Source organism: Ctenocephalides felis, unplaced genomic scaffold, assembly GCF_003426905.1.
Source record: "Ctenocephalides felis isolate EL2017-DRISC unplaced genomic scaffold, ASM342690v1 CF-g0.4_SCAFFOLD_01170, whole genome shotgun sequence".
Lineage (NCBI taxonomy): Eukaryota > Metazoa > Arthropoda > Insecta > Siphonaptera > Pulicidae > Ctenocephalides > Ctenocephalides felis.
In genome coordinates this window covers 42,673,747-42,699,924 of record NW_020537324.1, presented here as the reverse complement: position 1 = coordinate 42,699,924, position 26,178 = coordinate 42,673,747, and positions in this window count along the sequence as shown.

Here is a 26,178-nt window from a genome sequence, read left to right as displayed (position 1 = left end):
TTCGTCGCTTTTTTGTTTCTTGTCTCGATTGTTGTGGATTGCCATTGTTGAGAATACTAATGAATGATCTTCTATGATTTCTTTGTATTTTTATTCCTGATGTGTTGTTTGCCATACTTCCCCATGCAAAGTGATAGCTGTTGAAATCTCCAACGATCAATGTTTTTAAATGGATCCCTTCTATAGTGTTCCTCACATCGGTAAAATTATTTCTTCTCTAATTGAGCAATAAATGGAAACTAAACAAAAAGTTATATTTGTTTTAATTGTTACCGCACATATTTGTATATTATTATTGTTGTTTATTGTTTCATATTTATCACAATCTATGTTGTTTTTGACGATGATGGCTGCTCCGCTGTATCCATCTTCTCTAATCTTTCCGAAAAATCTTATACTCCTTGATTTTGTATACTGCATTAGGACTGAACCATGTTTCGGAAAGGGCCGCTATCGAAATCTGATTATTGTATAAAATGTTCTATACTTTCTTTATTTGCTTTCAATGATCTGCAGTTTAATTGTAGTATTTTTAAGTTTATTTTGGCTTGTTTATATGTGTATATTGTTTCTACTATATTATTGAACTTCATGTATTCTCTTATCTTTTTCCAATTTACTTATCACAATACTCAGTATCTATTTAGGGAAAAATCGTCAGATTTATTTATTATTTTAATTTGTGTAACTAATTGCTTAAGAATTTCGAGTGGATCATTTTCTTCTTTCTTGATTCATTTCCTTCTTCATCTGTATCATCTTCGGATGTTTTAAATCGGCCTTTTTATATTATTATTTCTCTACTTATCCTTTTAATATCCGTCTTTTTATTATATCATTGTACTTAGATACTTTAGACGTACCTTGACTTCCTACCCTTGTTACATTTTTGACATGCGACCTTTTTGGTTTTCTAATCCATACTATGTTTTTTCTTCTGTATCCTTATCTTCTTCTATTAATTTGATAATTCGTTATATTTATTTTTTATCACAGTAACTTTTTCTAGTCCGTATTCATCCCTCCTTTTGTCTTTTATCATTGGAAAATCTTTTTCCTTATCTATAGTGTAAGGGTTAAATTTAACAACTCTTGAATATTTGTCATTTCGCAAAATATTCCTTGCCTCATGAAAAGCTATATTATGAGTCCCCATCAATTCATAAATACTTTTATGCCTTTTGAATTCAGGGCATTCAGTACTATTTGCAACGTGTTCCCCCGAGCATAAACAGCATTTTAAGTTTAAAAATTTCAGTACAGGCTTCTATCCATGTTGTTCTGAACATTTTGGACATTTTTTTTTATTTTTACATTGTTCTTTTATATGACCAAAGAACCAACAATTATGACACTGCACTACTTTTTTAATATATGGACTATATATTAAAATATATTGAATTTTTTTCCGGTAATTTGGAGCCCTCGAATGTTAATTCCACACATTGCGATTTATAATTGATGTTATTACCTCTTTTTGACTTTAAACATTTAACTTCCACCACTGGATAATCAGATTCTATAACTTACATTATTTCGTCTTCCGATAAATTAATATCAACGTCAAATATTATCCCCTGTCTTACTACTAGATATTTAGGAATGTAGGTTCTGAGATTTTTCATCTTGAAAAATTTATCTTCCAGTAAACTATTGGCTGTGTCTGCATTTTTAATTACTAATTTTATTTTGTTTTTTCCAATTCGTACAATTTCTGATAATTCTGTCTTCAATTTTGGAACTGATTTATATAACATTCTTCCAATTGCCATGTGATGTAACCTTCCGATATTTTTATTTGTTGATTCCATATATATATATATATATATATATATATATATATATATATATATATATATGATACGGTCCTTTATCGCATTCTTCAAATCGTATTTTATTGTCTCGAGCATAGTTACTGGACTTTACTTCATTCATCTCAACCGTTTCTTCACAAACCATGTTATTGTTAATAGAATTTGATTCATTCTGATTAACATTTTCTTCATTGTTCGCATTAGGTACACTACCAGCTTCTTCCGTTACTTTATCATTACTACTGCGTTGTATAGCCTTTACCTTTTTATTTATTGTATCATTACTTTTCTGAACTTCAACTTTTGAATTGACTCCACTTTCTAATCTTTTGACTTTCTTATTTTTTGCGCTAGTCACCTTTTTAATAAATTTCATTGTCCTGTTAATTTTATTTTCTTTATTACTATTTACATAGTTAGAATCCCTCAGCTTTGTTTTTTTTATTAACTTTTGTGGGATTAGTTTTATTAATTCCAATATTGATTTTATTAGATTTATTATCTAAATTGTGAAAACTTTCACAACTACTTGAATCTATTTCTTGATCATCTATACTACAATCCATACTACTTACATTATTAAAATCTTCAAGGTCATTTAGCACATGTATTGCTCCTGCAATAGTTGCGCCTAAATCTGAATGTTGTGTAATGCCTTTGTCAGGCGACCGTCCGCCCTCTTGCCCGTACGGGCCCGACTACATTGTTTGTTTATCAGCTCACTATTAAAACACAACAGGTAAAAGGTTTACTTACACCAAACTTCAAAAAATATATATTTATTTAGAACGATGTGCACACTTCGAATGCTTACACAATACTGCACACCAAACTTCAAAGTTCATTTTATGTAATATTCGATCACAAATTAAAATTTCATTCTTATGTAATATTTTTTAAAATTATTTCTATATAACACTAGCAAACCCGACAAACTCCGTTTCGCTACCAGATGGTTTCGTGAGAAAAATGAAGAAATTTTTTGTTTGTTTTATATTTGAAAAGGAAAAATGTGATTTTATTATACAACAGTAATCAATTTATTTTGATTACAAAAATGAAGTGTTTTTCAGTTTAACTTCTCTAAGTAAATGAAAGTGAATCCGCAATTATCTGTTTCATTAAAGTGCTCTTTGGTAAACCACATTTTTTGTTTTTCGGTCTGACGTTAACACAAACAAAACGGATGGTTTCCAACTCGTGAACAGGCAACGTATAACTGCTTATGTGAGACACTATGATTTTCTAAATAATCTATTTGAAATTTATTCCGCAAACACTAAGCGATTGGCCTTGCGACTTGTTTTGTTAATTGTTATTGCAAACGCAAGGCGAACTGAAAATTGCAATCGTTTGAAGTCAAACGGAAGACCAGGAACGGAAAATCATTGGTATGTCACCAAATCGCCATCAATTTTTGATTGAATGGTGAAATTCAGTGCGTGTACATCATTATTCTTTGCGGCAAAAATTGCTCGTTGACTTAACGAAGCATAAATCTGATAATTTTCACTAATGTCATTACTCGAATTTTTAATTATGGTGCGTGGAGTACCAGTAGCTTGCATTAAGGCAATGCACAACTAATTTTCTCAGCTATAAACCTTGTGGAGCCCGAGACCTTTCCAACGAATGCAAAATTGTCTAAAGCGGTTTGTGCGTTCTGGAGTTATATCGTCAGGAAGGAAACCCGACTTATTTATATATATATATATATATATATATATATATATATATAAGTATGTATCCTGCCTCGGTACTCGCAAAGTACAGAAGTCTTGGCAGAAATTACATAATTCTACTTACATTTTTGTTCAATAAAACTATCATTTTTCTGTTTACATCATACAAAAATTATAAAAAATGCATAGTATTGACAAGTTAGTTGTATAAATGTTAGTGCCAATCTCTAGTGCTGTGTACACTTCTCTATATGTAACCAACCAACATAATATCCACTGATGATGACATTAAATTGAATGTCGAAACGTTTGGAAATAAAGATTATTTTATAAATCTTTGGCTTTTCTTTGTTTGATGTATCGCCCTCAAGAACTCACTCATATATATATATATATATATATATATATATATATATATATATAATTATATATATATATATATATATATATATATATATATATATATATATATATATATATATATATATATATATATTTTTTTTTGAATAGTCTTGAATTTGATGTTGATATATATGTTTAATTTGAGCTTAATATTCGGGCGTAACATCAATAAAAATTTTTATTGATGTTACGCCCGAATATTAAACTCAAATTAAACATATATATATATATATATATATATATATATATATATTGAAATGTTATAAGTTGTTGTTGTAGGGTTGATTGGATTGGGTTGGGCTCCAAATGTAGATTGATCCACTCTCCAAGGGGTGCTAGATCAGTCCAACCTTGTTCTGGTGTCGTGGGCAGAGCTTAGAGTTTATAATAGAAAATAACAACACTGGTATGAGTCTCCTCAGAACCGTGAGCACTTTATATTGGTATAGGCTGAAAGATGTCTTTACGCAAAGTAGAATACAAACACTGAATCTAATTTCGACTATAACTTTATTTAATCTTTAATAACTTCACATCACAAACTAGCATAGATTCGTGCTAAGACATACTCTAAAGTCTCGACTAAGACATCACTGGCTAGACTTCTGCCTAAGGCATCACTGGTTAATACAAATTATTCTGACTCTATATATTATACATTGTACGTGACAATTCTAGGAATGGCGTCTTCCGCGTTCATGTAAAGATCTTGGACTTCGATCAACATTGAACAATGAATTCATATTTTGATCAAAAGCACGTATGATCATGTTATTACAGAACACGCCACCCCTAAAGAATATTGTTAGTCCTCTAACAATTGAAAGAAAAAAAAAACAAAGAAATTACAATTTATTTGGGATTCCTCCCCTCTAAAGCAATTTATCGTCCTCGATAAATGAAAAATAGTAATCTATGGTACAATTGATTATAGCAAAAGAGAGAAAAATTTGAAAATTTGCAAAATATGAAAAAGTAAAAGTATAAAATTTCATAGTATGTCTGCAATATAGTAATTAGATAACAATTCTGATGATAATATGAATAAAAAAAATTAACATCAACCCTTTTTTTTTAAAAAAAAAAAAAAAAAATCTAATATTGTTGTAATACTTTGCTGCATATTGTGATTTTTAATAGTTCATTAAAATTATTTTGATTTAGTTTCAACAGCTTGTTTAATTTCAAAAGTAGGATTTTGATAATACAGCAAAATATTATAAACATAATTAGTTACATTGTTCGGATATTCTTATTGGATACAGTATGCAACCTAATGCCATATGAATTCGCATAGTTGCATAACTTGTGTGACTGCTTTAAAATGATTAGTAGACAAAAACGAAGTTGTGACCTAATTGATTTATATACATCAATAAAACTTCTAAAAATTTAAAAATTAATTATTTGATCCATTATCACTATCATTAATTGGTCTATTTGCATAAGAATATTAACAAGGTGCAAGATCTCTCTTTCTTTTCACAAATTTAATATTATAATAAATTGTTTAATTTTGTATGATAATTTATTTATTTGATTCGAATTTAAAATATGATCAAAATACTCTGTGTCAGATTCAGTTCAATATTTTTAATAGGATGTTTAAAAATGCGCGCGCGATTATTTCTAACTGAAGCTGTAGGAGAATCTTGTATCAATCTTCGAAGATTAAAAAAAAAATAGATTGCACACTTGTTGCCATTCTTATGCATTACATCTAGATAGAAATGGAAGATAGTGATGATTCGTCTTGTAATCTAATAATTTTGTGTTGTCACATACTTCTACATTAATACATTTCTGTAGGCCCTCTTGATTTTAACTTTTATTTTCAAATTTTTATTTTGAACATTCTAAATATACAATAAAAATATTAAATTGAAATTATCATGTTTAGAATGTCAATATTAATAAAAAATGAGGGGCCATTCAATTTCAGAATAATTGATACAAATATATTATTATATATATTTTTTCTATATTTTGTTTCCATTTGAATTATTGATACCACTCATCAAAATTACCTTTGTTATAGGTGAATAAATAATTAAAGCTTTGAACACTCGAAATTCATAATAAGTTATTATCAAAAAAAATAAAAATGCAACTATAAAAACATTAATATGTCAAATGAAATAAATAGATTACGATAAAATTATTCAAAATCAAAATTAAAATATTAAATTAATGAAATTTTAATTGAATAAAATATGTCGCCAATTAATACTTAAAAAATTAAATAATAATAAAATAAAATTTTGTAAAATACATCAAGATTCATAAATTAACAAAGTTAAGACATCATAAGCAAATTTGTATTGCGTGCCTTGTCAAGGTTTGAATCCGAATGTTACGTGATATTTCTTTACTCAAATTTCAAAATAGAAATATGATAGAGCTTGTTATGCTATTAACGCAAATAATCGAAATTAGTGTGGACAATAAAATTTCAATTAGGAAAAATATTATTATTTTCAATTTACGCAAATAATAGAAAACAAATTTACTCAATCGCTTACTAATTTTCAAAATAAAATTTATTATATTTGTAGAGAAAATTTAGGAAATATTTTTCGTTCAATATAGCACCAACAAATTGAATTGAATTTAAAATGAAATCATTTAGTATCAATAATTCAAACATGGACTTTTTTTATTTTCCTATTTTTTTTTCAATTTATAATTCTGTTCCATGGGGATAGTTACATTGCTATTATTGACATTAATTTAAATTTATCCCCTTCATTTCTGTAACATTCTGTGTTGTGGGCAGTTGATTAAATTTAATTATTATTGAAATTTGCATATTCAAGTTCAATTATTTCCACACCAAACTTCAAAGTTCATTTAATGTAATATTCAAGATTAAAATTTCATTCTTATGTAATATTTTTTAAATTATTTCTAAATTCAGCATTAAATTCAACATTTGGAAATTATTCTCATGCAAGATTTAATAATATCGATAAAATCAACGAGCGTGTTTTGGTCCTAAAATGAAAATAACAAAATAAATTTATTTGAAAGATTTTATTGACTCGTTCCCGCGGATTCATGAGTCTCTTATAAGTCATCAAAATTACGTCGAATATATTTAAGATCTCGCGGTTTTCACTAACCTTACGAGTCTCCATTCGGGTTTTTCCTACCCTGATTAATTATTTATTTGTCAGATACCTATTGTTTCTTTTGAACAATTTAATATTAGGCTATCTGAAATGAAGGATTGGCACTATCGCCTGAAAAGTGGCACAATGGCTACACTAAATCCATTGGGCATTTCGCCTTTATACTGGCATTTAAAGCCACATTAAAAATCGCGACGTAATGAAAAGATCAACAGATGTAAATTTACTCTTGATAGGATACTCAAAGTCATTAACTAGAGTCACTAACTTTTCAATATTACTTTCTGAGTCTTTTATATTATTACTTGATGACTTTGTTACTAATCTTTACAATTATTTTACTATGAAATATTTATGTTAAGAAATTCGGACCTGGCAATGCTGTAATTGTTTTTGTTGAAAAATGCTTAGTTAACAATATTTACTTGAACTTAACCTTGATGGTTACGTGAAGTCAACAAAATAATAGTGGTGTGAACAATAATCGAACTGCCCGTTGTTACAAAAATGTTACCCAAGTACAACCAAAATCCTAATACTTAAAAAAATATTCAAATTGACAAAATATTATTATTTATATTCTAATTGACAAATAAAATTTTAAAAAAATTGACGACTATGATGTTCTGGTCTAGATATGTTGAAGGATTGGTTTTTCTTACTTGGGGAGTGAGCCTTAGTCAAGAAGTCTGCGTCGATCTGCCTGCGTAGTTTATCTCGGTAATGCTGCCACCTTTGGTGCCTTTAGTTCCTCGTCCTAGTCCTGGTCTTGCTGCTTGCTGGATACTCTGCTTACTTTAATGACCCTGCCGCCTCTGGGTGCGAAGAAAACCGGATCCAGATTTCACCAAGCACAATTCACAAAACTAACACTTCACTACAAGGAAATCCCACCGCTGCCACCATGAAATGTTATAAGTTGTTGTTGTAGGGTTGATTGGATTGGGTTGGGCTCCAAATGTAGATTGATCCACTCTCCAAGGGGTGCTAGATCAGTCCAACCTTGTTCTGGTGTCGTGGGCAGAGCTTAGAGTTTATAATAGAAAATAACAACACTGGTATGAGTCTCCTCAGAACCGTGAGCACTTTATATTGGTATAGGCTGAAAGATGTCTTTACGCAAAGTAGAATACAAACACTGAATCTAATTTCGACTATAACTTTATTTAATCTTTAATAACTTCACATCACAAACTAGCATAGATTCGTGCTAAGACATACTCTAAAGTCTCGACTAAGACATCACTCGCTAGACTTCTGCCTAAGGCATCACTCGTTAATACAAATTATTCTGACTCTATATATTATACATTGTACGTGACAATTCTAGGAATGGCGTCTTCCGCGTTCATGTAAAGATCTTGGACTTCGATCAACATTGAACAATGAATTCATATTTTGATCAAAAGCACGTATGATCATGTTATTACAGAACAATATATATATATGTAGATAATCTAATTGAAATTATTTAAAACAATTGTTGATTATTTTTATTACTCAAATTTTTAATTACGGTGCATGAAGTTCCAGCAATTTGCATTAGGGCACGATGCCATGCACCACTAATTAGTTTATTTGTAAACCTTGCGGAGCCCGAGACCTTTCCAACGAATGCAAAATTGTCGAAATCGGTTCGTGCGTTCTGGAGTTATTTTGTCAGGAAGAAAAACCCGACTTATTTTTATATATATAGAAGAAGAAGATTACTGTTGAAATTTATTCTCATTCTCAATAGTTTATATTTTCGATACATTCAACGAGCATGTTTTGGTCCTGAAAATGAAAATAACGGAATAAAATTATTTGAAAGATTTTATTGACTCGTTCCAACGGATGCATGAGTCTCATATAGGCCATCAAAATTTTGTCAAATATATTTAAGATCCCGAGGTTTTCACTAACCTTACGAGTCTCCATTCGGGTTTTTCCTACCCTGATTATTTAATTATTTGTCAGATACCTATTGCTTCCTTGAACAATTTAACATTAGGTTATCTGAAATGAAGGATTGGCACTATCGCCTGAAAAGTGGCACAATGGCTACACTAAATCCTTTAGGCATTTCGCCCTGATACTGGCATTTAAAGCCACATTAAAAATCGCGACGTTTAAAAAGATCAACAGATGTAAATTTACTCTTGATAGGATACTCAAAGTCTTAACTAGAATCATTAACTTTTCAATATTACTTTCTGAGTCTTTTATATTATTACTTGATGACTTTGTTTCTAATCTTTACAATTATTTTACTTTGAAATATTTCTAAACATATTTCTGTTATGAAATTTGGACATGACAATGCTCGTAATTGTTTTTGTTAAAAATGCTTAGTTAACAATATTTGCTTGAACTTAACCTTGTTGGTTATATGACCGAAATGTTACCCAAGTACAACCAAAATCTAATACTTAAAGAAGTTCAAATTGACAAAATATTATTATTTATATTCTAATCGACAAACAATATCTTAAAAAAAATTGACGACTATGATGTTCTGGATGTATAGTTGTTGCCAAAAGAAGGATTAGTTTTTCTCACTTGGGGAGTGAGCCTTAGTCAAGAAGTCTGCGTCGATCTGCGTAGATCTGTCTGCGTCGTTTATCTCGGTAAAGCTGCCACCTTTAATGCCTTTAGTTCCTCGTGCTAGTCCTGGTCTTGCTGCTTGCTGAATGCTCCGTTTTACTTCAATGACTCTGCAGCCTCTGGGTGCGAAGAAAACTTGATCCAGACTTCACTGAGCACAATTTACAAAACTTCACTATAAGGAAATCCACCGCTTGACACCATGAAATGATATAGGTGGTTGAGTAGGAGGGTTTAGGTATGGGTTGGGGGTCTAATTGTTGGTAGATCCACGCTCCAGATCAATGGTAATAATTCGTCCAACCCTTTTCTTGTGCCTTGGGTCGAGAGTAGGAGTAAGTTTAATTTACGGTTTTATAATAGATCTCCTCAGAATAGTGGGCTCTTTCAGTAAGATATTAGCTGAAAGAGATAGACTTCTGGTTTCCAATATAAAATTCACTTGTAGTATTACACAGTATTTATTTCTCCTAATTAACAGATATAATATTCACTTATGATATTTTAAGACTACTTTTAAGACATCATTAGACTAGACTCTTTCCTAAGACATCACTGATTTACAATGATAATTTTGATTCTATATATTACGTACTGGACGTAACAAATTCCCGGAATGGCGTGCTTCCGCGTTCATGCAAAGATCTTGGACTTTAATTAACATTGAACAATAAAATTATATTTTTATTAAAAACACGTACAATCATGTTTTTACAGAACAATAGGTATGAGTATATGTATGTTTCATGCATGTACATGTACGTCGTTGTGAATATGCATGCACTTTGCATATATGTATATGTGTATATGTATATATGTGTAGGCGTATATATGTATATGTATATATTTATTTATTTGTATGTGTATATGTGTATATATATGTATGTATGTATGTATGTATGTATATATATATACTAGATGACCCGACAGACGTTGTCCTGTACCCACATCTACATTTTTTTAATATCCTATACTAATATTTACACCGTTCAGTTAAAAATAATAATTGTTATTTTTCGAATTACTATTTGCACAAATATGAGTAATGTTAAATGCAGAACTACTTCAAATAAAAGTATGATTCTCAATTCCCACAGTAAACACTTTAATTATCCCTTTAACTATCCCTTTAAATATTAAAATATGTTCAATAAAATTGTCTGCTAAAATTGAAAAATCGTCTGCCTTTGTGATTTATAGCATAAGATATACGTATTGGAAATTGAAGTCTTTTAAAAGGTATAACATATTCAAAAAGAATTTATATATAGAATATATCTAAAATACATTTTTCTCACGAATAATTCAATATACTTTATTACTTAAGTTCATATTTGAAGTGAATTAATTTGTCAAATCCTGTTCACATATGCTATATTCAACCTATGATAAACAAAATTATTGCAGTAAAGAGAGAGGAAAAAGCTTGTGCTCAGCGAATTTTTTTACTATGCTGCAATTTACTTGATATTTTGGAAATAGGCTAATCTTAATCTTAAGTTCAGAAGTGAAAACAATTTGCACTCCTTCACCACCCCCAGCATTAATTGGATTATAGCTCTTTTAATTCTGATTTTATCAGAACTTGTAATATACTAATCGCATGGTAATTAAATGACCTACAACTTTCTCTATCATAAATTTTACCGTAACTTCTCTTATTTTGAAATGGCAAAGGATTTAAGGACTCGAAAGACACTCTGGTTTACTGCCGCGCACTCTTTAAGCAATTAATACTCTATCAATATTCGTGTAACAAAAAAATAATAAAAAGCAATAATTAGTCAGAAAAACCCCTTGAATTTCAGAGATATAATAATGAGAAATTGGTTGCTTTTTTAATGTTTTTTTTCATGAAATCATGAGTTTTTTGAAAATCGTTTGTACTAAAGTCATGGTATTTTCTAGAAACCATCAAGATCTCTTAAACCAAGATAATTCTAGATGGAAAACGATTATTTTTAATTTTGGTGGAAATGGCACTCATAAACTATTTGATTCAATTAAAAAAATATTGTATGCGTCTTTTATTTGCATGATAGCTGACTCATTTTACATGCTGAAATACTTATTTTAAAGCTTCATGCTGAAATACTTATTTTAAAGCTTATTTTGAGGACTATAAAACCCCATCTAGCTTAATATTGTTCCTGAAACAGTATAAAACGGTGATTTATTGAGATATTAATTTATATAATTTTGGCCATTTCATTAGTTTTGCTAAAATGTATATTTCTGAAGATATTAGCAAACAACGCTATTAATTTTTCTGCCAAATTGAATTTTGTATGTATTTACATTGAACTGATATTTCACAAATGTGAGGCGCTGATGTTGACTCTATTTTATTATATTATTTTAATTTTTGGCACATCTCAGCTGCTTTTTGGCAATAATAATGTTGACATTACATTTTTCTTATTTTTAATCATGAATTTATTATATTTTAATATTGCCTTAGCCTATAAGTGAATAGAAATGTTTGGCAAATGACAGTCTTCATTTGTTTTTAATGTCAAACTAAGCTTCAAATATTTTCAAGGACAAACAATGATAAGCGGTATTTTGTAATTTGTTCCATTTATTTCTACAATCTAACTATATTTCTATGAATCAAAACATTCTACAAAATTTCCCGAACAAACTTCAGGAAGATTCATGAAAATCCGAATTATAGTTTAGGAGGATTAATGAAACTTACATTGTTACAGAAGAATTTTATATATAAGATATATATATATATATATATTTATTTCTCTTATTTTATAGCTACTATAACAATCCACATATATTATAATTACCTAGTTATACTAATTTTTCATACTGTTTTTAGATCCACTGATGATGACATTAAATTGAATGTCGAAACGTTTGGAATTAAAGATTAATTTATAAACCTTTGCTTTTTATTCTTTGGTGTATCGCCCCACAAGAACTTACTCATATATCTCAACATCAAAATTAACAACTAAATCAATATATATATATATATATATGATGAAAATGTTCTTGACACATGTCAGTTGATTGACGCCAATCGAATATCACATCTAGCAAGCCATAGCTAGCGGTTTGTTTTAATACGATCGGAAAATTATCTCTCGTTGTTTGAATACGATCAAATTTATGTCTTGCGGTTTTTTATAATCGGTAAATTGTCGGGATTAAAATTAGTTAGATTAGTTAGATTAATATTAGATTTTATGTAATATCAGTTCCTTTATTAATTGAGATATTATTAAACACACATTTTAGAGTATACATCAAATAATTGCGGTTTCATTTCAAGATTTAATTAATAAATAATATATGGCTCACTTATGCTATAAATGGTGACTCCGAACGTGTAAGTGAAATCGTTAAACAAGTGACATACACAACGTCTTAGTACCCATTATTGGTGACGTCGGAAGGAGAAAGAAAAACACTTGTCAACTACAAATAAATTAACAAAGGTAAATTATACCAATTTTTATCAACATGTCGACTCGATCTACGTTCATCAATGATGAAACAGCGCTCAACAGATCTCTGATCGATCTAGATCACGAGGCGATCTTTAACACGAGCAGTCCACGTGTTTCTGAACATGACAGTTATGCTGAGCAATTCAATATAGCAGCATTTAATAATCACCGTCTCACTCCATTCAATGGAGATTCTCCAGACCTATGGTTTTTAGTAATTGAATATGAGTTTCAGTCTGCTAAGATCAGGAGCGACGATACTAAGTACATGGCAGTACTTAAAGCCCTAGACTCGAAACTCTGCGCCTCATTCAAGATGTCCTCCGTAATCCTCCAATGACGGGCAAATACGAACATATCAAAAAGACTATATTAAGCAGAATGTCTGAATCCAGAGGTAAGCAGATTGACAAGCTATAAAAAAACTTATCTCTAGTAGAGAAGAAACCATCACAGCTCCTACGAGAGATGATGGATTTGACTAAGGGAGAGGTCAGTGAAGACATCATAATTAAATTGTGGTCAGAACGCCTGCCACACCACATTCGGCCCCAGTATCTCGTCATCTTGTCCCGGAAGCCCTGGCGGAAGTTGCCGATATTTTGGTCGATCACTGTAGCTCCACATCTCATGTGATGTCCACAACACACAAGTCTTCAGTGGAACAGAGACTGGACCGCCATGAAACCCTGCTTATGTCTTTCGTCCAGGAACTCAAGGAACTAAAGGCAATGTTAAACACTGAAAGGCAAAATAATGATCAGCAGGAATCACAACACAATCAGTCAAGATCAAGAAGTGGACAACACAATCAGTCAAGATCAAGAAGTGGACAACACAATCAGTCAAGATCAAGAAGTGGTTCTCGACATAGTTCCAGGACACCTTCTCGTGGATCAGTTTGCTACTATCATTACAGATATGGTGAGAAAGCCACAAAGTGTGAAGAGCCCTGCCTGCTTAAATCTCTAAACCGGTCGGAAAACTTACTCCACCATCATTAATTGGAGCTTGTCATGACGATGAAATAAATTCTGTCTGCTCTGAGCTTCGCCTACATATTTCAGACAGAAAGACTGCAATCCAATTCCTTATAGATTCTGGATCAGTTTTATCCATTTTACCAACCCATAAGTTCGCCAATGGTCATGCTAAGCAAGAGCTAGTTTTATTTGCAGCTAACTCTAGCAGAATTTCCACGTATGGCAAGAAAACTCTGGAGCTGGATCTATTACTAAGAAGAAGCTTTAACTGGCAGTTTGTTGTTGCCGACGTAGCCACAGCCATTATAGGAGCCGATTTCTTAAGCAACTACAATCTAATAATAGACTTGAAGGGCAGAAGATTGATTGATTCGACCACAGGCCTTACCTCTGATGGAAAGGTACCCAAGGCACAGCAAGTCAACATCTCCACTGTAAACCCGGCAGAGACTTTCAAGGATTTACTGGCACAATACATTGCAATAACAAAGCCACAGGTAACCACCAATAATAAATCATCTCATTTTTTCCACAGGATAACCACAACAGGTCCACCATTAGCTTCCAGATTCAGGAAGATGTTCGGAGAAAAAGCTGTTGCAGCCAGGTCCGAGATACAAGATCTCCTGAACAGGGGCACTTTGAGGCCTTCCAACAGTCCATGGGCAAGCCCTATTCACATGGTTCCTAAAAAGAATGGCACATTCAGAATGTGTGGAGATTATAGGAGGCTAAACGCAAACACGCTGCCCGACAGGTATCCTCCACCCTTAATACAAGATGTTTTTACTAATCTTCATCAGAAAGCAGTATTTTCCACAATAGACTTGGAGAAAGCTTACCACCAAGTACCCATGCATGAAGAGGATATTAAAAAGACTGCAATTATCACACCATGGGGACTCTTCGCGTATCTACGTATGCCATTTGGACTCGAAAACGCCGCCCAGACAATCCAGAGGTTTATCAATCACATCTTCCAAGATTTTAATTTTGTTTTTATTTATATAGACGACATCCTGGCAATGTCGACTGATATGAATGAGCACCGTCGTCATCTTCAATTGGTTTTTGAGAGGCTACAGGAGTATTCACTTACAATCAACTTAGATAAATGCGACTTTGGAAAAGATGAAGTAAACTTCCTCGGTTACAAACTGAGTGCAGCAGGATATTCTCCTTCACCAGACCGAGTAGAGAAAATCATTAATTATCCAAAACCTTCGACAGTTATTGAACTCCGAAGATTTTTTGGCATGGTAAACTATTATCGTAAGTCAATACCCAAGGCAGCAAATATACAATCACCCTTAAGCAATTACTTACGAAGTTCAGTGAAAAATGACAAAACTCCAATTTTTTGGAACCCAGAATCTCTTAAGGCTTTTGATGACATAAAGAAAGCACTTTCAAACGCTGCATTACTCCACTATCCAGCTGTTTCAACAAAAATCTGCTTAGTAACCGACGCATCTGCAACAGCCATTGGAGCAACCTTGGAACAGGAAGAAAATGGTGCATGGCACCCTATAGGTTTCTTTTCCAGAAAGCTCACATCTACTGAACAGCGATATTTAACTTATGATCGCGAGCTACTAGCCATCTTTGCGGCTTTAAAGTATTTTGAATATATGCTAGAAGAAAGACACTTTGTAATCAACACAGACCACAAGCCAATCACACTTGCCTTTCAACAGAAATTAGAAAAAGCATCAGATCATCAGCGACGGCAGCTAAAATATATATCACAGTTTTACATTGACATTATATATGTGAAGGGTGATCAGACGTGGTTGCTGATGCCTTGTCCAGGATCAATGCCATTCAAATGCCTTCAAAGTTAACCGCAGAGGAAATTTTGCAAGAGCAGAGCAAGGACGTTGAAATGCAAACTATATTGAATGGTAACACCCCTTTGAACCTTCAAAAATTTTCATTAAACAGCTATCCAATTTACTGCAATACTCAAGATAATTTTGTGAAGCCCTGCCGTCCACAAAGTATTCTCAGAACTGCTTTTGTCATACCACATGAAAGTCAACTAAGCACTCCAAAAGAATTTAAACCACATAACTTGGAGTCAACGATGGAATCTCCAAGAAAAATTAATCCTAAAAGAATCTCCTTCAAATTATAATAATTAAATTTATTTATTTACTAGCCGACCCGACAGACTTCGTCCTGTCAAAAAAAATTTTAATGTGGCGGTGTTTTGTTTCTATCTTTTTTCTATAATTTGCAAAAAAATATCCTGAACAGAACCGTCACCCTGGTAATAATTCGGTGTGAATTAAAACTAATTAAATAAAACACTATAAGCATTTAAAAGTAAGTAATTTTATCATGTAAATCATAATTCATAAATCAGTTCAATTTTCATTGTAGTGCTTTGTGATAAACAATGTTTTTTTTTGATTACCTGGCGCATAGACAAACAAATCTGATGGTTTTCCAATTTTCCACGGGAACAGATAACATACAATTTTCCATGTGAGAAACATGTTTTTTCCAAATTAATACCACAAAACACTTAATGATACCATAAACGCACTGGAAACTGTAGTCGTTTAATCTCAAATGGCACATCAGTCGGAATCATTGGGATGCACGGTGCGAGAACATCTTCTGCTTTATACTATCCTTTCAATATAGTTGCTCACATCATGTTGTTTGGTAGTTTTTTTTTTCGCTAACCTTGTTCCGTTGCAAAAGCGCGGTTGGTCGATATTTCGCAACATTATAATTGCCGAACCAACCTTTAATTGAAGATTGTGAGGTGACAATCCTAGCAGATCCAGCGAGTTTAAAAACTCCGGTGGATCGTCTTGGTTAGTTGCCGAATCAACTAATTCGCCTGTAATTTGTTCTTGAATTTTGAAATTTAATTCATTCACATCAATGTTTTTGGCTGCCAATATAGCTCGTTAATTAATAGAAAGATATTTTCTATGTTTATATAAATATATTAAAAATTAGATTATCAAAAACTACACAAAATGTCATGACATAGATTATTGTTTTTTCTACAAATTTCGTTGCCTACTCGATTAAAAAATAAAAGGGCTATTTTTATGGTTTTTCCGGCAATTATTCGATTTTTTCTCGCCGTAAGAACCATGCTTGGACTTCAACAAACATTTAAAAAAAATAATTGGCCAAATTGGTCCAAGCGTTGTTGAGTTATGCGCTTACCAACACATTTTGCGATCCATTTTTATATATAAGATTACGGATACTTCATTTTATTTTGAAGGGGAGTGATGTGGTGGAATTAAAATGTTCTTGACACATGTCAGTTGATTGACGCCAATCGAATATCACATCTAGCAAGCCATAGCTAGCGGTTTGTTTTAATACGATCGGAAAATTATCTCTCGTTGTTTGAATACGATCAAATTTATATCTCGCGGTTTTTTATGATCGGTAAATTGTCGGGATCAAAATTGATATTAGATTTTATGTAATATCAGTTCCTTTATTAATTGAGATATTAATAAACACACATTTTCTAGTCTACATCAAGTAATTGCGGTTTCATTTCAAGAATTAATAAATAATATATGGCTCACTTATGACATATATGATCAACCCAATTCAATCCCACCGCTGCCGCCATGAAATGTTATGGGGTGTAGATTGAATTGGGTTGGTTTCCAAATGTTGGTTGATCCACTCTCCAATGGGGTGCTAAATCCGTCCAACCTTCTTCGGGTGTCGTGGGCAGAGCTTATAGTTATAATATAAACAACAACACTGGTATAAATCTCCTCGGAACCGTGAGCACTTTATACTGGTATAGGCTGAAAAAGTCTTTACGCAAAGTCTAATACAAACACTGAATTTAATTTTCACTATAACTTTATTTAATCTTTAATAACTTCAAATCACAAACTGACATAAATTCGTGTCAAGACATACTCTAAATTACAATACGAAATCTTACTCTATTTATTGCAAATAGTACGTGAGAATATCCCAGAAGTGGCGCGTTCTGGAAAACTTCTCTGCCCTTGCAATGCTCTTGGACTTTGAATGTATGGCATAAAGCACGTATAATTCATGTTATTACATAACATTATATACAAGTTCCATTTTTTTTAATATTCTATCTTATACTTTTTAATATTCTATTTAATGTCCTTACATTTATGGTCTTAGCATAAGCTATATAGGTATACAAAATTGTTATTTTTTGTAAGTATAGGAAATTCAGAATGTATAAATATAGTATCTACGGTAATAGAGCAATATCACCTATGTTATTTCTAACCAATATCATTATTTCAATAATTTATATACTATATAATAGTCTATAATTTTTATAAACTACTTCTCTCCCTATATGCGTATGAAAGCAATGTCCCTGATGAGAAGTGTGTTGGAGCCTGTGAGTTGTGTGTAGGCGTTTTTAACCGTCGGTCGTAACATGCATGGACAAGAGTTGTCTGCATGGCTTCAGAGTTAGAAAACGTGCGATAGTGTTAATCAAATATCTTTATAATGTGAGTCTAAAGAACGTTATGGGGGGCAAGCTGTCCCCAAACCGAAACTAGACTTGGTGTAATTATAAAATGTGATTAGTGTGAGAAGTGAATCGGGCCCGATGTATGGACATGTAATGGACACTGGTTGCGCCGTGGGTTAAAGATGTGTTTAGGATAAGTTGCATGTTTAGAATAAGAGATGTTTTAGAAAAAGGAATTATTATGTGTAAATATAGGTTAGTTAATTAAGTCACGAACAAACGCCTTTTTATTAGTAGTACTTAAAGTAACCAGTTGCTTACGGGATCGCGACGTCACGGTAAGATTGTTGAAATATTGCGAATATACAAACAAGTGTCGTGAAATGCTTTTCGTTGGTTTAACGATCAAATGATTAAAAAGTATTTGATCCACCATCGACGGCATTGTTAAGATTTCGGTAATTGCGGTATTTTTTTATTGTTTAGTACATTCGCGGTTTATTTATTTATATAATATTTTTATTTATTTTATTAGTTTATTTTTAAATATATAGCCCACAGATTTCCTCCAAGAGGACTCAAAAATACAATTATTTTGCATAATAAATAACAATTAAAATATATACAAAATTACAATATATAGTTATTAACATAAAATTACATATAATACAGAATATAACAATATTATTTATTTACAGAATAAGATAAAATAATGAGATATTTGAAAAGAAAATAAAAATGTTACCTTGTGCAGATGGAGATTATTGGATTAAGTGAAGTGTTGTGAATATCTATTCCATTATTAATTAAGTTAAAGTTAGAATACATAAGTAAAATTGGCAAATTTAAGAGAGAATTAGATTTAGGAGTAGGATAATTGAAAAATAATTGTGAGCGCCTAGATAGCCTTGGAACATTAAAGAATAGTTGGTTAAAAATAAGAGAACAGTCTATAGCATTATTGCAAAAGTTTAAATAAGAACATAATTGTACAGATTAATCAATGAGAGGCAAGAGAAGGAATACCAAATGCTTTTAGTGGAGTGCTGTGGTCAAATACTGAACCTTCTCTATCGTATTAGAGTTGTTGATTTGATGAGGATACCAAATAAACAAACCCTATTCTAATTTTGATCGTACATTAGGATAGTACATGCAAAGAAGTGCATTATTTGAATTGAATTGTTTACAATTTCTCAGTATCAAACTTAAAGATTTATGTGCTCTATTACAAAAATCAGTTATATGATCAGTAAAAACAAACCAGAATCAAATAAAACTCCTAAATCTGATATTTTATTACCTTTATCAATGCTGTTGTTAGAGATTTTATAATCAAAATGTATTGGAACGCGCTGATGTGAAAAACTAAGAATCTTGCACTTTGATATATTTAAATGTAATTTGTTGTAGACACACCAAGAGTGGAAAGAGTCAAGTTAAGATTGCAATAATAAGCAGTCATCAATAGAATTTATTTTGAAATATAGGATGAGACCATCTGCAAATAATAAATGTGTATAGCTGATAATTTCAGATATGCCATTAATAATAATAAGAAATAATAGTGGATCAAGAATGGATCCCTGAGGAAACCTGAACTGATGTTTCCAATATTGCTCAAAAATCTATTAAGATAGACAAACTATTTACGGTTATGAAGATAACTCTTAAAAAATAAATAAGTGAAGGATTAAGACCAATTTTAGATAATTTAGTAAGAAGAGTGTTATGATCAATTTTGTCAAAAGCTTTACTGAAGTCAGTGTAAATAACATCAACTTGTCCAGTAGTGTCAAGTTTCTCAACTATATATTGTCTAATACAGATTAAATTTGTAATTGTAGAACATGCCGGCATGAATCCATGTTGATTAGTAGAAATTAAAGATTTAACAGTATGAATTAGTTCTCTATAAATATATTTTCAAATACCTTAGCAAAGTTTGATAATAGTGATTAATATTAAAAGTTAGTGCAATTTTCCAACAATTTGGAAAAGTGTTTGTATACAATGATAGATTAAATAAAAATGCAATTGGATCAGATAGAGCAGGTGAGCAATCACGTATAAAGAAAGATGAAATACCATCGAAACCAAATATTTTGGAGTTCTTTAAACTTGCTATTGCAAGTTGCACAATACTAGAATTAATTTCACTTATATCTATCATGATTCTATCATTAAGATCAAATAAAATGGGTATGTCAAGTTTAAGCTGATAAACACTAATAAAGTAAGAATTGAATGCATCAACAATAGCATCAGGATAATCATAATATTTGTCTAGATAGCACAATCTATTATGAATAATATTAGAAGCAGTCTTATTACGCAAAAAAGACCAGAAATATTATGGATTAAGCAACAGAAAATTTTCAACGTCAATAATATATGAATTATAAGCATCTTTCATGAGTGTTTTTATTAATTTTCTGTACAATTTAAAAATTTTATAATAGAAAGTGATATTGGTTAACTTGTATTTATTATGATAGTATTTCTTCATACGAAGGTTTCTAATAGTATCAGAATTAAACCAAGGCATAAATTCATTGGAAGCAATTTTCTTTGCTTTAGGAACAAATCTATCTAATTAGCTATAAATTGTAGCGTAAAAAAGATCACATGCATCATTAATGTTAGAACATGTATACAAAGAACTCCACGGTGTATTTAAAATTTCCCTGTAAAGATTAAAATAATTCGCTTTGTGGAAATTGTAACAATAGTTATTTTTATCAAATTGCAAAGTATTGGGTTTTGGAAAAGAAGATGTAAGGGAAACAGAAATATAAAAAACAGGATGATAATTGTCTTCAGGTAAAAGGGGTTCAGTATCATGAATTATGTTGCAAAAGTAAGAATAAAATACTAAATCTAATAATCTGCCACTGATATTGAAAACAGAATTATATTGATTGAGATTTTGTATTTCACTATCAGTTGTGCAGAACTTATGGGACTATAACCCCGCTGTGAGTTTTTTTTCTCTTATGACAATCTTTACGAAAATAGCTGATTTCTTTATTTCACTAGTGCACAGATTGACTATGATTTATACTGTGCTCACGAGTCATACTAACATCACAGCCTACGGCTACTATTTCCATCAGCTGTTTAGTATGCTCCTCAACGTATTCAGAAATAATTGGTTTCAATTTAAGACTGCTCTCATGACACTTTTATCAAAAGATTTTATTTTCTACCCCATTGCTTTAGATATCTTTACATGTCTTCTAATTTTTCTATTTGTTGATATTTTTCAGATGATTGCATTGTAGTCACTAGCAGTGTAAATATCTAATACCTTCCAGTTGCATTTTGTCTGACAAGGCTATTGCTAATAGAAGTAAGGTCTATTATTGAGTTTCCATTGCCCTTGACAAAGGTTGGCTTATCACCGCTATTCAGTAAAACTACATTAAGTGCAGTAAAGACCCATTAAACTGCTTTGCCTATTGCGTTAGTCTTCCTACTATACCAGTCTTCCGCCCATGCGTTGGAGTCGCCGACTATCGCTAGGGGTTTTGCATCCTCTACTAGATGTGCTATTGTTAACGGCATTTTGGAAACAAAATTTGTCAAAAGACTCCATAACTGCTTTGGTGGTAGAGTCCTTTTCGCATGACCTATCAGTTAGTTGTTTGTATAGTTCTAATATATGGGCAAAATCAATTTTCATTTCACTCACCGTCTGCATATGCAAGTCGTGTGCAATATTACAGCGGTTTATGTTTAGCTGCACTATCTTCATGTTTTTATGTTCATTGTTTTCTCCAATGCCTCCGTATATACAGGACATTTGTGAGTGCCGGCATGATGACTCACATGATCAGTGTTTTGCTATTTTTATACTACATTTTGCTACATTTATACAGTTGGCTATTTTGTGACCTTCTACATCCAATACCTAACTTGGTCCGATTCACTTTGCTCTTGAACTTTGCTCCATAATGTACGAATAGCCAGCATTTGAAATTCACCCATTCAATTCGTATTTTGCTAATTGCTCCAAGCAGATCGTGTACAATTGCCGCTTGTAGTGCTTCTGTATCAATATAGGTACCCATGTAGGCCTTACAAATTGTAATTGCTTCTGCTGGTGTGTCGCAAGCTCTTCCGGTTGTTTTTTTGTAGTGCCGACTAGATATCAATTTTTGAGGTTTTATCACCAATATCCTTTTTTTCTACAATTTCTTGGTGCCATTTATAGATAACTTTGACCTCATACTTTAACATGTCTGCAATAATCTTTTGTAGTTCTTGTCCTGTCATATTTACCTGGTCATTAGGGATATCCTGTTTGATACGACGCAAAATTTCGAAATAATTAACTTTTATGGTAGGCCAAATTAATAAAACATTTGGTTTGGGAAATTATGTATGATTTTTTATCATTATATGATTAGAGTCCTGTTCTAACAGATGTACCATTGCTTCTTTTCTTTTCTGTTTCCTCGGCTGAAGTTTATGCCACTCATTAACTTCGTTTTGGTTTTTGTTCCGCATTTCTAAGATCGACTGGCGTCTTGGCAAATCACATATCTCATTAAGCTCACTGTTTGTTATATTTTGTGAGTTTTGTTTTCTTGAGGCTTTGCTTGTGCCCCGCCGTACACTTCTCTTTATAGGGACTGTTTCACCACTTCGGACTTCGTTAATCATTACTTCGTCTGTATCTTTCATAGTTCGGTCTATTTTCTCCACCCATGGACTGTCAAAATCAATAAATATATTTGTTACAATCGCTATGTTGCCTGTGTTTACTTTTATTTCTTTATGTATACTTGTTTTAGATTTAACGATCCTGTACTGCTTATTTATTAAATTTTTAAGGCAATTCAAAGACTAATTTCTTTGTGAAGTGACAATTTGTTGACGATTGATGCTAAACACTATGTTCTACTCTATGATTATGTATTTATGTTTTTCTTTGTTTTGTATCAATCTATATATGTTATCTATGCTCATTATAATATGTGTATTGCATGTGATTATTTTAAATAAATTATCAGTCCGTCTGTGTTTATTCTTCTGCGCGAACGAGTGTTTTATTAATCATATAAACTATAACATAAATTCAACAGGTAAAGAATCCAAAGCCCATATTTTTAAGTTTATTGGATAACAGTTTTGTGTTTTTATAATCATTATGTTGTCAGAATATTTGGTGAATATACCAAAGTTAAAAAAAATGTAAAACATATGATGTTTGGGCTTTTGCATCAGAAAATTTTCTAATTTTGGAAGATTTAGCAGAATGCATTGTACAGCCAAAGCAAGAGACAGAAGTAGATTTGATTAAAGATAATAAAACAAAAGCAAAATTAATAATAACGTTAGATACCAGTTTATATGTACATATAAAAGAAACTAAAACCTCAGCCCAGCTACGGACAAAGTTAAAGGTGATGTTATAGAAAGGCTGGATATAGAAAACAATGTTGCGCTTAATAATGATGAGGGCGCCTTTGTAGCGAAACAAAATGGCAAGTACAAGCAGCGCTAACACTCAAACTCAAAAATTGTGATAAAAAAGGACGTTAGATGAATATAGAATGGTAAAAATAAATATTGTTTAAACTTTAACAAAGTTTTTTCAACTGGTACATACAACAAAACAAATTGGTGCGTTGATTCGGGAGTCAGTATTCATCTTGTGTATGATAGTAAAACTTTAAGAGAATGCAACAAGAAACCTGAGGTGCAAAAAGTTAGGACAGTTAATAATATGGAAATGAAGGTAGTGCCTTGTGGCAGCGTTTTTCTTAAAACAGAAGTTTATGTTCAAGTTTTTGATGTTGATGTACAGGATGCTCATTATGTACCACAACTAGTGTTAGAACGATAGTATCGATACTGATCAAGTATCGATACTTTGACTTCGATACTGAGTACTTTTGGAATCGATACTCCGGGCCGATTCTTTTGTTAAAGAAAATGTTTATGAATGCCGCCGGTTCTAAGCCAATGATTAACAATAAATAAAAGAATTAGAGTTCAAGATTACTGTATTTTCACAATATAATTTCTGTTACTAGTCATTTGGTGCAAAAAAGGCTGTTGCCGGTACAGTACTCCGGGAATTCTGAAAATTGGTAATCTTATAGATTTCGAGGTGCTCTTTACAAAAATCAACTTTGCCATCTCAAATTTGAACGGCAAGTTGCTGCCATGTTGGAAAAATGGCGTCAAACAACAGATTTTTCAAAATATCTCCTATCTGGCTGATTCTACAATAAAAGTATCTAAGTACGAATTAAACTAGATAAAATTTCCTACAATACTTTAGAAAACCGTTTTTTGTAAAATTGATAGTTTGAGAGTACGGACGCCTCAAAGTCTTTGCTGCTCTCGCCGTAGTATCAAATCTCTCCATATATGACAGCACTTCGAACTTGACCACATTCTCTCTAATTAATATTTTCAATGTTAAATTAAGCGAATAAAATCTAGAAATAAAATAATTCAAATATTTTTCGTTTTTCTTTGCTGATTTTTGAACACTTCAATGGCAAAGTAGTTCTAAGTAACTCGCTTGAAGTGTTAAAAAATCAGCAAAAAAAAAGAAAAATATTTGAATTATTTTATTTCTAGATTTTGTTTGCTTAATTAAACATTGAAAATATTTATTTATTAGAAGGAATGTGGTCAAGTTCAAAGTGCTGTCATATATGGAGAGATTTGATACTATAGCGAGAGCAGCAAAGACTTTGAGGCGGCCGTACTCTCAAACTATCAATTTTACAAAAAAACGATTTTCTAAAGAATTGTAGGAAATTTTCTCTTAAGTTAGTGTTAGAAGTATCGAGCAAAGTATCGATACTGAGTACTGAAAAAAGAATCGAGGCAAAATGTCGATTCCTACTCAGTATCGAATATTGAGTACTGTTCAACAAAATTAAACATAAGTGCAAGAAAGATCCAAAACTCACTATAGATCGAATTACAATATTATGATAAATTATATCGCCTGTATTTGATGCTGTTAAATCATTTTCAATGTATTGAGAAGTTTAATACAATATTTTTTTGATACCAACTTCAAATTCGATTTACATAAAAAATACTCAATAATTATAAAATAGTATCGTTTTGTGACAAGAGTATTCATTTATGAATTTAGTATCGGCTAATTTACATCAAAAAGAAAAATACTCAATAATTATAATATAGTATCGTTTTGTGCCGAAAGTATTCAATTTCTGAATTTGGTGTCGGCTAATTTACATCAAAAATAAAAATACTCAATAATTATAAAATAGTATCGTTTTATGCCGAAAGTATTCATTAATGAATTTAGTATCGGCTAATTTACATAAAAAAAGAAAAATACTCAATAATTATAAAATGTATCGTTTTGTGTCGAAAGTATTTAATTTATGAATTTAGTGTCGGCTTATTTACATCACAAAGAAAAATACTCAATGATTATAAAATAGTATCGTTTTGTGCCGAAAGTATTCAATTATGAATTTAATATCGGCTAATTTAACTCAAAAAGAAAAATACTCAATAATTTTTAAAATAGCATCGTTTAGTGCCGAAAGAATTTATTTATAAATTTAGTATCGGCTAATTTACATTAAAAAGAAAAATACTCAATAATTATAAAATAGTATGGTTTTGTGCCAATAGTATTCAT